The 14028-nt window shown below is 39.6% G+C and overlaps 1 long non-coding RNA gene across 1 annotated transcript in view; it reads right to left on the reverse strand.

The window, feature by feature from the left end:
- Window positions 1–3540: 3540 nt before the first annotated feature.
- The window catches only part of LOC106150286, a 58518-nt gene continuing 48030 nt past the window's right edge, over window positions 3541–14028 (reverse strand). Inside the window, exon 3 of the long non-coding RNA XR_001237007.1 lies at window positions 3541–3908. This is a non-coding gene — a long non-coding RNA (uncharacterized LOC106150286). The remainder of the gene's footprint in view (window positions 3909–14028) is intronic.

A 14028-nucleotide genomic window follows, 5' to 3' on the forward strand; every position in this document is an offset into this window, starting at 1 on the left:
TTGTGCCTACTTTCAGCGCAATTATGGAGCTTAGAGGTGATGCAGGGGACATGTGCAGTACAGGATGATATGGCCCATTTATCTAACAAGAGTCACAGCTGTCCAGGGATGGCCTGCAATGCAGTAGCTCACATCATTGCTCACCAGATATATGTACACAAAGAATGTGTGTCCGTGAAATACTCCTTACTGCAATTAGTGAATGGACTCTTGGAAAAGGTGAAGTTTGGTATGATTTCTGGCAAAAATGGCTTTCAGTTTCTGGTTGGAGAATGTACATACTGAAAGAATGAACTTATTACTAAGAGGCCATTTTGCCCCCCCATCTCCCGAAAACAAACATTTTGAATCCTCTCACTTTTACTGCAAATCTCTCTTTCCTAAGGTAGTTTTAATAAACAACTTGCCTGGCAAATGCCAACCGTATCTCAGACCGTATAACCAGGTCATATGGCTTAATTTCACATTTATTTCACTGTAAATCTCTCCTCATTTCAAATTAAAATATTACTTAAATTTTAGGTAGCCAAAATGAGGCCGTCCAGTGAATAATGAGGTGTAATATTCATGTAACAGAAAAATCACTGAACTGGTGACCAAGGGAGTGATGTGAAGTGGGACAGGCTGGTTTTGATAACAGGATGTCAATATGTATTTATTCTTCAAGCACCAGTGTGATTAATTTCAAAATAAAAGCTATACAGAAACTAACACTAGGAGATTTCTTTTCCCATAAAACAGTATTCCCCATTTGCCTTACATTTTATTGTTTTCTCTTGTGGATCAAATGTCATGACCAAGCACAACCCCTGTGATCACCCTGCTAGGCACACTTATCAGAGACATGGTCTAAAGATGGGGTAGGAGACAGCCAGTTATTTTTAAAAGCAAAACAGCCTTTGGACATCTCTGTGACAGTGGCTTTATTTAGAGATTTTACCTAATCAGAAATATCAATATCCATGGACTGAAGCGGAGCTAGCAATGTCCAGGAGCCCAGCTTGCAAAGGAGTTGGCACTTTAAAATGAAAATATATTGCATGACTAGCATCTTTCTGCTCACTCCTCCCACAAATTACTCATTTAGACAGCTCGTGAATTGGATTTGCAACTACTGTTATGCTTTACCCAGTACAAAAGAGGGACTGCCTGGTGGACTTTATCTGTTAATTGCATAATACATGATGTCAGATTTCACATAATGCTCTATTGGCTGGGTTTCTACTACTAAGCTTTTGCAAATATTAACTATGCACTTTCTCTCGGTGTTCACAAAACTGGGATTTCTTGCATATTCTTGGATACATGGTTTGTGCTTTTCCAATGGTTAATACTTTAGATACGACTTGGGATAATATTTTAGATGACTTTTGTTCATGAATTTCAAAATTAATTTTGGATCACCTCCCAGGAACAAATGAGTCCATTCAAGTCCTGTGAATAATTTTAAATGACTGAAGAATAGAATAAAATTTTCTGTCTAATTTTAGTTAATATAATGTGAATATTGCAGGTAATTAGAGAAGTCTTAAAGTGCATTTTCCAGTCATTTTTTTGCTTGTCTTCTTTACCTTTGCATATTCTTCTTGTTAAACTTATACCCAAAAGGATGATAGCAAAGCTAGTAGTCAGCTGCTGCCAGCTATAAATCAACATTTTTGGGTACAATGAGTTTTCATTTATCTCTGATATGCAGCATTTAAGGATTGATGCCTTCTAACTGTACTTTTAAGGACAGATTTTCATGTGAATACAAGCACTGGCATTTAAACAAAGAAAATCATTAATCTGAATCTAAACTTTATATTAACCATTCAGAGTTTTATTTTCCTCAGTTTGCCTTTTTTTCTTTTCTCTTTCCAAAGTCATTTGGTGCCATTTCCAAAGCCTTCTTAAAATGTGTCTAGAGCTTTCTGCTGTCTTTTAGATGAAAGCTTAAATGATTATTTGGCAGTAAAAAAAATAAAACTAAGATGAACCTTGACATACCTCTCAGGGTATAATTCATGTAGCCAGGGTTTATCTCCGTTAGAAACTAAAGAGTTAACCTAATCATCTCATTTTATTGCTAATTTAGAAAAGCCTCCCCCCCAAGCACACTCTCACTTTTCTAAATTCACACTGCTTATGACCTGAGCCTTTTATGCACTGCTCTATTACCGACAGCTAATCCCTCTCACTTATTGATAATTGGACAAAACTGAACAACCTGCCAACTCCCGAGCCCAGCTCACCACTGAGCGTTCCATTCAGATATTCCCAAAAAACCCACACTGGTTTCCAAGTTTGGTTCTTTTGTGGCATATCAATGGGAAACAAGTGAGAGATTTTCTCATTGCTTAGGAATTTCACCAGTTCTAACCTGCTCATTGAACATTCTTTCTAAGGAATAACATTTACAGTGTACATCTTGTTTATTGAAATAATTATTTTAGTGCATATAGTTAAACTATAATTATACAATAAGTATCTCTTTCAGAACTTAGTTTACTTTGTGGATTCATGCAAATTCAAAGGAGAGACACCCCAGCATCTAAGGCTCACACAGATTTATCACAGGATTAAGCCACGGGCACTACTTTCTATCTGCTTAATTAATTCTTGAAAGTACAGAAGCCTATGAATTGATACCACATAGAAATCAATGCAATGCTTTCTTAAGGGGATAGTCCATCCAATTTTGAAACCGTGTTGCCACAGATATGCAGGTTTAGGAAGTATTTTCTGTCTTTAAGCTTAATAAACATATTTAATGGCATCTGCTCGCATGAAGCAAGCCTTTGGGGCATATGCTAAGAAGCTAGGACAAAGACTGTGTAACTGAATTATTATAGAAAGAAATTAAATGCTTACAACAGGGTAGCATTCAGAGATGCTCACAAAGAGAGGACAATGCAGTTCACTCATTCACAGCTTGAATTTATGCCCTGCCCAATTCAATGGGACAGTGTTCTCTGCCTTTCCTGCCGTCCACAGCTCGGCCTACACACAGGACAGCCCAGCAGGCTCGAGGACTTCTCCCTGCTGGTTCTCCCTCCAACCTTCTTTTCCATTTTTTACCCGAATCTGGCCATGTTTTCTTACAGCATTGAACATACCTCACATGTTGATTTCCCTAGAAGTTTGATATTAAATCACAGATGGGAAGCCATGCAATTTATTAAAGCTGAGCGCTTATGTTTAGAAGGGTTGGGAAAGTGGCCAATACGTGAATTGAAATGACACTCAGATTTAGAAAACTGGCCATTTAAGGAAGTTAACTGACTCAAGACACAGGAGGGAAAAAAAACAGAATAAAGGAAAGAAAGAAAGAAAGAAAGAAAGAAAGAAAGAAAGAAAGAAAGAAAGAAAAGAGAAATCAAAATCCTTAACACGTTCATTAGAAAATCGGCAGTATTGAGGGTTACCTGTTTTAAAGAACTATTTAAATACCTTTCTGAATTAGCAAGCCTGTCAAACCACCAAAAATCAACCCATCTAAGTGAGAGATAAGCAGTATCCTTTCAAGAAGCTGACACCTTCTACTTGAGAGTTGCTTTATTAACTAATCTTTCAGCACCCAATGTTAATTTACCCCTTTATCCATTCACTTGTTCAAGTGCCAAGAACTGTCTGCTCCATGCTCCGTTTAGGAACAAGGAGAGTGAGATCTGCCTATGGAAAACATTAATCTTCAGAAGATGTGGCAAAGCTTTGGCATTTTTCCATGCATAGCAGATCCCAATGGTGATGAATGGAAGCTCTGGCAGAAGAGGCCATCCAAGTGCAAGGCTGACCAGGAGGAAGACTCAGAATGTCGATCCTGGGCATCTGCCATTCTTCCCCAGGGTTCCTTCAGGAAGCTAGGTCCAAATATCTGCAGCACTCATCATGTGTAATAATTTAATTTCTTGATATTAGTAGTGCACCTTGAAAGGACAGAGAAAATAGCCTCAAATTATTTTCTGCATGATAGGGCTCAGGACTCCTGCTAAGGACAATCCTGGGTTCCTGTGTGGCTTTTCAATGGGGCGCTGTACCTCAGTTTGGGGCATGAGGAAGGGTAGAGGGATGAGGACGCAGCTCAGTTGAAGAACAGGTGTTCAGCATGCACAGATTCTAAGTTCCACCCCCGAAAGGGATGTAAATATTTTGTATCACAAACACACATCCAGAAGAACAATAATAAAGAAATTCTAAAAGTGGAACAGCAGAAAAAAATAACCTTGAAAGTTATATATGAAAGTTGAAAAACCAGAAGGGAGTACTGTTTTGGTAGTGTTACTTTATTTATTAGAAGCAAGTACAGTATATTGTTTTCCTGTGTGCCCATATTGCTTGTTACTTTCTGATTTCTTTTTCTCCCAGGTCAGACTTATTTGCTCCAAATTTTCCACCTTGCTGGCACTGGGCTGATCGGTGGGCCACAGGCTGCCCATCGGAGGTACCTAAGGCAGCTTTCCAGGGGGGCTGGAGGCTGGCTCTTCTGGAGATCCATCCTGTCCACCTTTTCCCTGATCCGGGCCAAGAACGGAGTCTCTTCCTTTTCCTGAGCCCTTCAGATGAAGGAGGAATAACAGAGGTCAGGTGGGTTCCATTTCCATCCCTGGCCCCTCAGCCCACCTTCACCTCTCAGTGTGTCCTCAAGGCAGCTCTGTGCATGGAATTCCCTCCACTCCGAGCCGTGCTGGCTCAAACACCCAGCACCAGAGCCCTGAGCCCAGACGTGCCGTAGACTTTGGAGTCATTGCACTGTGGAGTTTTCATTTATTCAAAAGAATGTGTGTTTTTGTTAGGTCTTTAGAGTATTTTCCAACTTCCAAGCCATATCAAGTTGTCCTATCATTTCTCTGTACACAAATTGTGAAGGGAACGATAGTTACTTTTCGGTTTATATGAGTTACATAAGAAGATGTTCTCCACAGAGGAAGGTTTGTCACCCAGGCATTTTCGTTGCCAGCTGGAACTGTTCTGTTGCTTTGTCTCAGGGTCTGCTCCTTTCCTCATAATCGGATCCCCTTACTGACGTCACTTTCCATGCAACTGCGTCTTTCCGGTCTTGCTCAGCTAGAACAGCTCCTGAGACTTCAGGCTGGAATGACGTTACAGAAACGTAGTCCCTCTTAAAATCACAATCCTCCTATTTATTCCAGCAAATAAGCACAATGGCCAGTAAAAGATCGTGACTATTTATGTAAAAAATACAGCTTATTTTCTACTTGAATTTAAAATATCCTGTGCTGAGATATAGAACATGGAATCCTTCAAAGTTTGCATTTTTATATGTGACTCAATTTTCATAAAATAGCATTGTTACAAGGTCTAGATTAAGGTTTTGTGTGGAACACCAAGGAAACCTAAGCTTGCTTTACATTGCTGTGTTAGTATTCCCTGTATTTATAATTTCACTTTGCTTTCAAATTATCTTAGAGTTTGGGCATTGGAGATAAGCTTTAACTCATAAATCACTTTTCTTCACCTATTTACATATAACCTAACTACTATCGTTACGGGGACACCAGCTGAGATAATCATAAAGCTTATATCACTATGTGGAAGGACTTACGTGGAATCTTCATAATCTCATTCTGATTTGGGTTTTGCCCAGCAGTTCAGATGCCTGTCTCTGCTGAGAAAAACTCCCGTGCAGTTATATTCTGTGGTTCCTAAACTCTCACATCTTCACAAAGTGGGGAAAAGGCAGGAATATCAGAATTAGGAAAAAAATTGTCATAACCAAATTTTTTACTTTGCATCACTAAGAAGAATGAGCAAAAGTAAGACATGCAATTTAGTAAGCAAAAAACATTTCTAGCCAACTTATATTTGTTGGGAACTAAAACTGTTTGAAATGTTATGAGTGATGATGCCTAAGGAAAAATAGGAAGGCTTGGTAGCTTCATTTTGAAGGAAGAAAGATGTGTCCCTAGTACCCAATAGGGTGAAGCAGGTGGGATGATATCACCCCAGAACTATCACCTCGTCACCAAACAGGCATCAGAAACCTCAGTCCACCCTGTGATCAGTCCTGAAACAGCTTGATCAGAAGGTCACAGAAACAGGAATGAAAGTGTTAAGAAGTCATACTATTTAAACTGGGTTGCAGAACTCCTATTAAAAATGGCAGTACTATAAATGTTCTAGTATTGTCAGGAATGTTCTGTTGGATGACACTGCGCTGTGATTTGTACACACAGCGGACCAGAGTTGATGGGTGAATGAAATGATCCATAACCCTCTCTGACACATTTAGAGCAGTTCAGCTGCACGCGGAGAACAGTCCATCATTTGCACCCTTCTGTGAAAGCCGGCTTCACCAAGTGTTTCAATGAAATATGTGCAACTTCCCATTTAAATTAGTACCACATGAACCATGAAGAGCACCACAGGTATCTGTTGTAGCACCGGCCTAATGCAAAAGTGGCCTGTCTTGTAATGCTCTAACAGGAAAGACATACAACCATTCATCTGTAACATATTAAAACCAGAAGAAATAAATTACTCCATAGATGAAGAATTATTGCTGGTGAAGAAAATGTGCAAAGGTAGTCCTAAAAAGCAGCTTTTACTAAAAAATTATCGCAACAGCATTTGAATTCTTAATGCATATTAAACTGAGAACTTGTAACCATAAATCATCATTTTTAAATGGAGAAAATCTGGTTAAAACTTTTAGCAGAGATTTGTTTCCCTTCGTCGCTGCAGTTTTAGCCTTGGCATTCCTAAGAGATTGTCTGCATTGTGCCAGGAGCAGTGAATTGGAGAGATTATAACAAAGGCAAGCAACCAAGGAGGAAGGCACATATTAGTTGTCTTTGCTTTTGTTTTGTACTATTTGTTTCATAAGGTGACATGAAGTGAGTTTCAATATAATGTATCAACAAAGCGCGATCTCTCCGCTATGAAAGAGCTGTTCAAGTAACACTCTAATGAAAGAACAATCCTCTCTGCTGAAATATATGTGCCTTAAGTGTTTAGTAAGAACCATAAACACCTTTCCAGTATATGCAGTGTGCATTTGAAAGAAACTCAATGGTTGTGATTCAGTTACACTGCCTTCCCCATGAGGACAGTAAATGCTCACATAGAAAGAATAATGACAGCAAACACTTATTGGGTTATGGCCATAGATTAGGTAATTTCCTAAATGTTTCACACATGCTATCTCATGTAAGTCCCATGCAAGCCCTATCTGGTAGGGGATTTTACTCTCACTGTTTTCCAGAAAAAGAAGTTAAGAATAAGGAAGTGAGGTAACCAGGCCTAAGTCAGCCAGCCAAGTCCTAGAACGAGACATTGGTGAAGTTTGGTGGATTCCAAGACACCTCCAGAAAAATGTTCTTGTTTGATTCTTTAAACACACCATGGGGCATAGTAGGGGCCACCATCATCATTCCATTCTCATTTCAGAGAATAAAATGGCCTGGCCCAGGTCATTCCAAGACCATAGTGAGTTAAATGTTAAGACCGAGCAGGAGGATGGGCAGACACCAAAACCAAACCTTGAGCACTCCTTTCTCATTCTCTTCCTCTGAGCAAATATGCTTTAGTTCACTTTAAAGTAGCCAGTGGACACATGGGAAACTATTGTCAAGGGAGGTTTGCACATAAAGCATAATCTCTGAAGAATATTTTTTATTATATCTACAAAGGATGCTGATCTCATTACAAAAGAAATAAAAGCTCAGCTGTGTGTCATGACACACGAGAAGGATCAAGTTTCTTTTCCAGTCACATGTAAAATTGTTTCTTACCAAATATTTTAAAGCATGTTGAAGTTTTTCCACTGGGCAGGCCTTTCATATATCAGCACAGTTGTAGTTTCCTGAGACTTAATACACAAAGATGAAAGCTGGGCTATTTGAGAATTCTGAGCGGTCTTTGACATGGTGTTGTGGCTCATATATAGATGTCCCCCTAAAGACTCATGTGCTCATAGGTGGGGACCTGGGAAGGTGACTGGATCACGGGCATGTGATACTTGTCACTGAATTAGTCCCCAAGTGGGTTTATAGCTGGATTTATGTTTGACCTATAAATAGGAAGGTCAACCCTTGTGGGAGGAGGTAAGTTACTGAAGGTGTGGCCTGGAGGGGTTTATCTTCCTCCTCCTCCCATAGTCTCTCTCAGCTTCCTGCCTGCCCTGCCATGGACTGGTTCTCCTCTGCCATGCCACCCTGCTTTGGAGCCAGCTGACTATGGACGGAAACTTCTATAAACTGTGAGCCAAATAAACCTCTCCCCCTTTAATTTGTTGGTGTCCAGTTCTTTGACACAACAAAATACATGCTACACATTCCTGATGAAAGAACTTCCCAGTAAGATGTGTAGTGTATCCATACCATATAATAACACTAAAAGCTTTTCTTCATGTTACGTTCATGTCACCTGACTATAAACTGTGCTGCTAATATTAAACACTGTCTATTTGGGTAAGAGTTTTCATCATATGCTCCACCTGAGAGAGCACTCCTGGCTCCGTGAACACTCAACATGTGAAGGAAATGTAATTATGAGCAGCAGTTTATCAAAACTGCCACTAGTAAGTTTGGTGTCACTTACTAAATAAAATTCTGTTGTGAGATATACAAAGAAAAGTTAAGAAGCTGCAGCATTCACCTGAAACACATTTTCCAGGGACTGCAAAATTAAGAGTTCCATGTATTTGAGTAGAAGCCCTGGAAGCAATTCTATTTTTTATTTAACACTTCTTATTCTGCCCTCTGCAATGTAAATTATATCTAATGCAAAATACAATACCATATGACACAACACAGTACAATAAAATGAGATCAGGCCGCTGATAAAATCTCAATCTAAGTGCAGGAATGGAGGAGTTCTGTGATCTACCTATAAATAGGAAGCATTTTAGGAACAAAAGGAAAAGTAGTTTATTGCTGCTCATGCTTAGTTATAATGCATTTTTAAGCCACAAAGCAAAGAGAAGCGCATTATCTGAATATATCAGGAGGAGAAGACTGGTCCCTCCACACTATGCCGGAAACCTTGGAAACAGCACAGGCCTGAAGGGAGCTTAGTGAAGGTGATCTTTCCAGGGAAGAGGGCAGGGACAAGAGAAATAAGAGATGGCAATTACTCCAGAACCAACAGTGGCAGCGTGATTATAAGAAGTGCAGTCTCTGTCTCCTGTAGCTGATGCATCCAAACCTTGTGTAATTCCCTAGGAAGAGATGGGGTAAGAGGATCACATTTTGTCATTTTTAAAAATGCCCTTTTCAGTTATCACTCAAGAGGTGACTCTGGCTGGCCCCTAGGTGGGTTCAGCATGGACCTGGCTGCTACAAAGCCAACCATGGGATTCAAGGGTGAAGACTTTATGTTCCAGCCTAGACTTCCAGGGAGGGGAAGCAGCAGGAGATTGAATTAGTCTCCCTATTTGAATGTCTACATGTTACAGTCTCCATAAAATCCCCTGAATAATGGTTTGAGAGAGTCTGCAGGTTGGGGAACACACCATGTGACCGGGAGGGTCCTGTGCCCAAGGAGAGCACACGAGTCCCATGGTGCCCTCCTTCTGTGCCTTGCTAAGGCACTGCTTGCATTTTGTTCTTCCTGAGTGGATCCTTTATATTAAATAGGTAATAATAAGTAAAGTGCCTCTCTGAGTCCTGTGAGCCAATCCTGCAAATGACCTTTGACTTTATAACAATTCACTAGAAATACAAGAGGCCAGAGACTTGCAGTTGGCATGGAAGTGTGGCATTCGTAGGGGGCTGAACACTTCATCTGGAAAGTCTATGATGGCCCCAGGAGGTCAGCTCCAAAAAAGAAGTGAATTCCTGGACATAGGGATGGTGTCTGGAGAGTGAACTAGGTAGTATGAGAAAAACTCCCCACACTTGGCCTCCAATGAGTCCTGGGTAGAAAGAGCTCCATGCCAGGATCTAGTGCTGGGGATGTAAAACTTGGTTAAGATGGTAATAAAGGTATGATATACAGAGACCAACCCTTATTTTAAACAAATTATTTAATTAACTGAGACAGCATGGGACTTCCTGCCCAAGCCGAATAATTGCTTCTATTCTATAAGTTTCCTCATTATTCCGTTTACATTACTAGGGGAGCAATTGCCTACTTGATAGGCTGTTTACGAAGTATCCATCTCCCCAGTTCCTACATTGTGCGTCTCTTGGAGAAAGGATTGTTTCATTCCCAGAGCTAGAACCTAACTGCGTCCTGAGTAGGTGTCACAATGATGTGAATATCAGTACGAGTTTGATTGTGAGAACACACGCTTGTGGGTGTGCACACACACAGAAGCACCAAGGCACGAAGAGAAAGAGTGCTTCCTATTTAAGGTCTGAGCTTCAGGCTTCTATGTAGAAGGAGGGCAGTTATTAAAATCATAACAAAGTTCGTAAAAATAAAACCCTCCATCCTGTATTCCACCGAGCCGCAATGTGACAGTTGTTTTAGTGTTTCCTGTGTTTCTTTTGCCTGGGGTCTAGGCGTACTCGCAGCATTCCATTTTCCTCCCAGCTCCAATTATCACCAGCCAGTTACTACAAAATAATTGTCAAATGGTCTCTTAACCCTGCGTTGGTTATTCATGTGTTTTAGATCCCTCCTGCTCCCTTCTCAATTACCCTGCCCACACCTCATTACCTTCCTCCATCTTCTCCCAGTGAGCGCCACCGAGAGCCACAGGACTCCTCACTCTCATTCTCTAAGTGTCTCTCTGCTCCTCTCTTTTTCTGATTAAATTTCTTGGCAACCCTGTCTGAGGATTTGCACTCCAGCTCGTCTATCTCTGACTTTGCTTTCGTGCCCCCTCTTACCCATACCTGCTGCTCTCATTTCTCCCCACTTCCCTGTGCGGGGGCCCATCCTTCATATGTGATTTTGTCTGTCGTGTCATAAACATTCCTGCGAGGCAGAGTTTTAAACCCATCTCCCTCGTGTCTACTGCTTTCATTTCCTTCTCTGTGGAGCCTTTCCTCCCTGCCTATATATGTTCGCCCTCCTTTTCCCATGACTATAGCACACTTTTGCAATGGGTAATGTGGGATTTCACCCAGGAGGGTCCTTTACTGCTGGGAGGAGCTTGGTTTTCATTCTGTGCCTTTCGGGTCAATTTCTCTGATACCTCACTGACTCTCTCCTGCCAACTGCCTCTGCCACATCGATGTCTTTATCCCAGTCCTCTAAACCCTTCTTCACTCCACACCTCCGCAGTTGACACAGGCACGCTGCGAGTGGTGTATCTCCACTGGGTTTTAAATTGATCAAATCACTTTGGCCTCTAGGAATTTTTGAAAAGCAAGATGCATGTTTCTCTCTGCAGTTTTCTTGGTGACAGCTGCCAGAGATGATGTTGAATCTGGGGGAGAAAGCTTGAGTACTTTCGTTTTGGAAAAACTTGAGACCTGAAGGGAAAAGCCATATTGTAAGTTATTTTTCAGAAAATTTTAATTGCTCTGGTGATAGGTTAAGTTTTAACCATAGCTTTTGATATATACAAATATGTTTGTGAGCCTACGTGCGCAATGTTTTGAAGTGAAATCAATTATTTTACATGTGTTTCAAACCGGCAGAGGTTTTTGTTACCAGCGTTTGCTTTGGCAGAGGCAGCATCGTGGAGCTGGGAGAGAATTTACTCATCCTTTGCAAACTCTCCGCTCTTCTGCCAATATTTAATATCCCATCTTCCGTCTTGTTTATTTTGTTTGTGGTAAATTATCATTTTGGCAAGGTGCCCTTGAAACAGACTTCACTGATACAAAAATGCGTCTGATCTGGCCAGAAGGACAAGAAAGACCTCTAATTCCTCCTAACAACAGTTCTGGGGGCCACTGGGGGAGAGATGTGTTCAGATAATGAGATTCTTTTTTCCACAACCAATGCATATTCAATAGTTTCTGTACTTTCACCTCAGATTGTTTAAAAATAAGTAATGATAAAAAAGAACCACTGTGCTCATACTCTTGAAGCGATTTGTACCAAGAACCCAAATAATGCTCAGGTGCAATGCAGTTCAGTGTAAGCTCATTTGGAATGAAGAGACTATCGTCTCATACTGGAACCCTATCTCCAGTAATGGGCGGAATTATCTTAGGTGTGTGCCTAGTGCATGGTGTGCATTTGATGGGCATGCTACAAAATCTCATTAAGGAGGATCATTTCTAGTGATCTTTTACAATGGTGTGTGAATGGGAATATTGCCAGCTGTAAGGATATTATATACCTGGATAAGGATTTTCAAATAACAGAAAAAACATACTTTGTTTGCTTAAATAACCAAATCCATAACAATATCATGAACTTTTTTAGTAATTATCATGTAAAAATAATTAATATCAATTTAGACATTCTGGATTACCAAGGAACTATCTAAAAATACCAAATCAACTCATATGTGTCACAGGGTAAGTCTACTCTGTTCAAAGTTATATCTCAAGCAGTATATTAAAACACCTCCTGGTCCTTTTTACTTACCAAAAAAACACAAACCAAATTATTATCTCTACTGTTTTATCAAAGAATTATTTTCTTATTCCCTATAATGGTTTGAGCACTCTTTCATTCTTACATCTGGTAATCTGAGCAATGTAGTTGAGGATAGCAATATGTAATGTAGCAACCACAGTTGATTCATAGTATTTTGTCTTGAGACTGTATCACTTTGAATGTTCTTGCTTTGATTTGTTTATGTTTGTGATACAGGTATGCTGCTACTGCTCTATTTCTTCGTTTGTTTGTTTCTCATCTACTACTCTATTTAAAATAAAAAAACAAATTATTAAAATATGCATGGAGAAATTGAGAGCTAAATTACAGGAGAAAAATCCACATATACTGAATTGCATTTCTCATTTTGATAATCTATGGAAAAACAATGTGTGTAAAGATAAAAGAGTATATAGTGTTGAATATTTATCTATATAATATATTTATATCTCTCAAAACATGTATCTACATCTAATTGTAAATAACTTTACACATATTAGTTATATATATATATATCCATATATCCACAAATAGGAGTTAATCAAAGCACACTGATATTTGGATATGAGGTAGCTTACAATTTTAAAGATACTATGATATTGAAAATATAAGTGGGGAAAAGAGGATTATAAGGAGTTAAAATCCCATCTCATTTCATGTAAGTAGGATGGTGGTGTGACATGCTGGATTGTCAACTTGATCGACTTGAAAGATAAGCAGGATTCCTGAAGCGTACTTCTGGGTGTGTCTGAATGTGTTAGAGAAGCATAGCTTTGGAGATTGCACCTGGTTACCAACTCTTCCTTTCTGACCCAGTTCCCCATCTCTCTGCTTCCTGGCCATCATGAAATGAGCAGATATGCTCTGCCTCGCCACACCCTTCCACCATGATGTTACTGCTCTGGAGCCAGTTGACCATGAACTGAACCCTCTGAAAAGATGAGCCAAAATAAAGCTTTTTCCTTTATGTTGTGAATGGCAGGTATTTTGTGCCAGTGCTGCTTCCATATGTGCTAAGCAGCATGGGAAAATTTCACTCTGGATTCAGATTTACTTAAGGTGACCCCCTAAAGTAACAAACACAAATGCATACATACTCAAGTTTATCAAGGCTGTCCAAATAAAATCTTCTGATCTGATGACATGCTGAAGATACAAAAGTTATATAGACTTTTTTATTTCCATATTATTTCTGGAATTTATTTTGCTACAGTCATACAAATCTAGTGAAAAATAAGCATTTCTGTATAGTATGATATAAGAAGTTGTTGGATATAAGAACATAGAACAAACCTTACGGGAAATAATTCAGACAGCCTGATTGAAATAAAGTTGAGATTCACTAATCAGGGATGCTTTTGCTTGTCTTCTTTCTAGTTCTTTAACATGGTTTCAATCATCATGTTTCAAATCATTGATGAAAGAGAACACAAGAACAAAGCCACAAAGGAAATCATCTTGATCTCCGATTATTATCTAACATTAGTAAGCACTCTTCTGCAGAACCCACCTTTTGTAGAGCCACTCTGGGAATGCATTTTTTTAAATTTTTATTGCAAACATAAAATTTGAGATTATGAA

Source organism: Chinchilla lanigera, unplaced genomic scaffold, assembly GCF_000276665.1.
Source record: "Chinchilla lanigera isolate Chin_1 unplaced genomic scaffold, ChiLan1.0 scaffold00069, whole genome shotgun sequence".
Taxonomy (NCBI): Eukaryota; Metazoa; Chordata; class Mammalia; order Rodentia; family Chinchillidae; genus Chinchilla; species Chinchilla lanigera.